Source organism: Petaurus breviceps, unplaced genomic scaffold, assembly GCF_028583685.1.
Source record: "Petaurus breviceps papuanus isolate PSGF00001 unplaced genomic scaffold, PetGlider_PUasm1.0 428, whole genome shotgun sequence".
NCBI classification, from domain to species: domain Eukaryota; kingdom Metazoa; phylum Chordata; class Mammalia; order Diprotodontia; family Petauridae; genus Petaurus; species Petaurus breviceps.
Window position 1 is genome coordinate 2,918,954 of NW_027186331.1, and position 4,386 is coordinate 2,923,339.

At 34.5% G+C, this 4,386-nt stretch overlaps 1 pseudogene; it reads left to right on the forward strand.

Annotated features, from left to right (window-relative positions):
* The window catches only part of LOC138171395 (zinc finger protein 135-like), a 19,314-nt pseudogene extending 15,222 nt beyond the window's left edge, over positions 1–4,092 (forward strand).
* The last annotated feature ends 294 nt before the right edge of the window (positions 4,093–4,386 follow it).

Here is a 4,386-nt window from a genome sequence, read left to right on the forward strand (position 1 = left end):
TTTTAGCAGGAAATCTGTTTTTACTGACCATCAGAAAAGTCATACTGGAGAGAAACCTTATGCATGTAATGAATGTGGGAAAGCCTTTGCCAAGAGTACAATCCTTACTCAACATCAAAAAATTCATACTGGAGAGAAACCTTACAAATGTAATGAATGTGGGAAAGCCTTCAGTCAGAAAATAGGACTTCTCTACCATCAGAATATTCATACTGGAAAGAAACCTTATGAATGTAAAAATTGTGGTAAAGCCTTCAGTTACAAGACAGCACTTATAAGACACCAGAAAATTCATACTGGAGAGAAACCCTATAAATGCAATGAATGTGGGAAGGCCTTCATTCAGAAGAGAACACTTACTGAACATCAGAATGTTCATACTGGAGAGAAACCTTATGCATGTAATGAATGTGGGAAGGCTTTCAATCACAAGAATGCACTAAATGAACATCAGAAATGTCATACTGGAGAGAAACCTTATGAATGTAATGACTGTGGAAAAGCTTTCAGAGTGAAGAGAGGTCTTACTCAACATCAGAAAATTCACACTTGTGAAAAGACCACATCAGTGTAATCAGTGTGAGAATGTTTTTAGCAGGATGATGATTCTTACTCAACGTCAGAAAACCCAAAGGCAAAAGATTTCCTCAGAATGTAAGAAGGCCTTCATTTGTAAGAAAACACCCGAACACCAGAAGTTTAATATAGGAGAGAAATTTTTGGAATATAATGAAGGGCTTTTGGCAGAGAAGACACATTAAACCTTATTCTATTAAATTACTAAATTGTGTACTATTAAATCTTAGAAACAGGAAAAAAAGATAATGAATTTGTGAAAACTTTCCACAGGAGCTTAGAACTTACCCAGAATCACAATCCATACTGGGGGGAAATTTAATAATTGCAGGAAATCCTTTAATTGGAAGAAAATACTTACTGAACTTTTTAAAATGCCGAAGAGGAACCTCAACACTGTGATGAGGCGCTTAGGTAATGAAGTAGATTTGGAGTCAGGAAGACCTGAGTTAAATTCTACCTTAGTAGCTGTGTGACTCTTGTCAAGTCACTTGACCCCTCTCGACTTTAGTTTCTCCTTCTGTAGATGAGGGATAATAGCAGGGTTGCTTTGGAAATCTAGTGAAATAAAATATGTACATGGTTTTGCAAGGCTTAAATAATTATCAATGCTGGCTTTATGGATGTGATTGTAAGAGGGCCTTTTTGAAGGAAATATAAGTAATGGAACATCGAAGAAGTCATACAAGAGGAAACCTTTATCAATGTAATGCATTTGGGGTTGTCAACCACTGGAATTCAGAATTTATTGAACACTACAGATTTTATGTCAAAGATAAAACTGATGAATATAATGCATGTGGAAAGACCTTCCAATAGGGCACAATACTCTCTTAACATCAGAAATTTCATACTAGACAGAAATGGTACAATGGTAATTGTTGCAAAGCCTTTTACTACAGAGAAAGTATAAAAGTTTATCTTTTAAGTCTTCCTTCATAGAAAAATTAGGAATCAGGGAGGACTTTTCTAGATGGCACATTGCTTATTCTGTATCAATAGATCAAACTGGAGAAAACTGTGAATATTATTAACTTGAGAAGACATTCCTTAAGAACAAGCAGGATACATGCTGGAAAATAATAGACTTGATGTCATGGCTTCAGAATGAAGGAACATGGGTGGTGTTTTAGCCAATGAACACACTGACAACTTAAAAAAGTAAATTTGAAGGAAATCTCTTTACACTACCCAGCTAGCATCTCATAAGTCAGATTCTGGCAACTTTGCTTAAGAGGAGAAACTTGAAGTTTCAAACCAGGAACCCACTCCTCACCACAGTAGTTTACTCAAACTTTTATCTGTATTTTATCACAGATGGTAGAATGAGGAACAAGTTACAAAGAGGTAAATAAAATCTTGATAATAGGAAAAGCCTCCTAACAGGGCTGTTGAAAAGTAAAAATTAGTTGCCTCGAGGGAAGTAATCAGTTTCTTCTAATTGGACATTTTTGCCAAGATGAAGCTAGATGACTACTTGTCAGATTTGTGGTGGTGGAGGGAGCACTAAATTTTGCATGTGATCTGAGAGATTAGGTGACTTCTGAAGTTCCATTTCTAAAAATCCTATGATTGCTAGCGTGTTTGATGTGTAGTATTTAAAAAACATTTTTTTAGACATTTTTATTTAAAATTTTTGAGTTCTAAATTCTATTCCTCTCTCTGTTCCCTCCCTCCTCTCTGAGATTAAGAAATCAGGTATAGGTTATACATGTGCAATTATGTAAAACATAGCCATATTAGTAATTTTGTATAAGAAGACTAAAAAAGAAAATCAACCCCAAATTGAAAATAGTATGGTTCTGTCTGTATTCAAGCATTATCAGTTCTTTCTCTGAAGGTGGATAGTATGCTTTATCATTAGTCCTTTGGGATTCTTTTGGATCATTGTATTGCTGGGAAGAACTTAAGTCATTTAATTGATTGAATGATATTTGAATTTTTGAACAATTCATTGAATGATGTTATTACTGTGCATGTTTTCCTGGTTCTGTTCACTATGCATCAGCTCCTGTAAGTCTTTCCAGGTTTTTCTGAAGTCATCCTGCTTGTCATTTCTTACAGCACAATAATATTCCATTACACTCATAGACCACATACCACAGCTTGTTTGGCCAATTCCCCAATTGATGGGTATCCCTTTGATCTCCAATTCTTAGCCACCATAAAACAAGCTGCTATAAATATTTTTTGTACAAATGGTCCTTTCCTCCCCTTTTTTTTGAATGTTTTTGGCATATAGACCTTGCAGTGGTATTGGTGGATCAAAGGGTATGCACATATAGCTCTACAGAATGGTTGGATCAGTTCACAACTCCACCAACAGTGCTTTAGTGTCCCAGTTTTCCACATCCCCTCCAATATCCAATTTCCTTTTTTTGTCATATTAGCCAATCTGATTGATGTGAGGTGGTATCTCACAGTAGTTTTAATTTGCATGTTTCTAATCAATAGTGATTTAAAGCATTTTTAGATATCTTTGATTTCTTTGTATCTAATATTCTTTTTTCCCCATTTAATATTTCCCCCCCAATTACATGCAAAGGTAGTTTTCAGCATTCAGTTTTATGAGATTTTGCATTCCAAATTGTATCTTCCTCCCTCTGTTCCCCTCCAAGATGGCATGCAATCTGATATAGGCTGTACATATACAATCATATTAAACATATTTGCACATTAGTCATGTGAAAAAAAGAATCAGAACAAAGAGGAAAATCACAAAAAGAAAAAAAATAGTATGCTTTGATCTACATTTAGACTCTAATTCTTTGGACGTGGACAGCATTTTATATCATGAGTCACTTGGAACTGTCTTAGACCACTGAATTGCTAGAAAGAGCCAAGTATTTCAAAATTCATCATTGTACAATGTTCTGGTTCTATTCACTCAGCATTAGTTCATGTAAATCCAGGTTTTTTTTTAAAAATCATCTGCTCATCATTTCTTATAAAAAATAGTACTTCATTATATTCATATGCCACAACTTGTTTAGCTGTTCCCCAGTTGATGGACATCCCCTCAATTTCCAGTTCTTTGCCACCACATCAGAGTCCTTGTCCCTTTTTTAATGATCTCTTTGGGATACAGACCTAGAAGTGGTATTTTGGATTAAAGAGTATGCACAGTTTTATAGTCCTTTGGGCATTGTTCCAAATTGTTCTCTAGGATGGTTGTATCAGTTCACATGTGTCTAGTATTCTTAAGAAAATTTATTTTATATAGATGAGAAAGTAGGCATATAAATCAATACTTGTCAATGTTCTCTTTTTCACCTTTTTGAGAAGTTGGAATAACGTCCAAAGTTTTTCTTAATTCTTTGCCCCCTCTCTTCACATACCTTATGAATCATTAACCTGACACCCTAATGACTTCAGCATGGGTCTCCTCTATGTATACTTGACCCAATCCCCACTCCACCCTTTTCTATTAGCATTTCCAGAAATGCAATTTAAAGTGAATATATACTTGTACTACTATCCTTGTTGTGAGAAAAGTTATTAAAATTTTTGCCAAGATTTTCTCTTTTCCTTTATTGTACTTCCATTGTTATTCTTTAAACTCATTTTGGATGACTTTGCTTAGCTATATCTCTTACTAAGCTTTAATGCTACATTTTGTAATGCCAAGATGGTAAAAGTAATCAGGAAACAATTCCCTTTTCAACAGGAATTACTGAGGAAACTGAATAGCAGTCTGGAAAAAATTAAGTTTAGAATCACCATTTTACACTATATACTACAATAAACAAAATTAATATGGGATCTGAATATTAAAGGTTGCATAATACTAACAGGAAGAAAACTAGAACA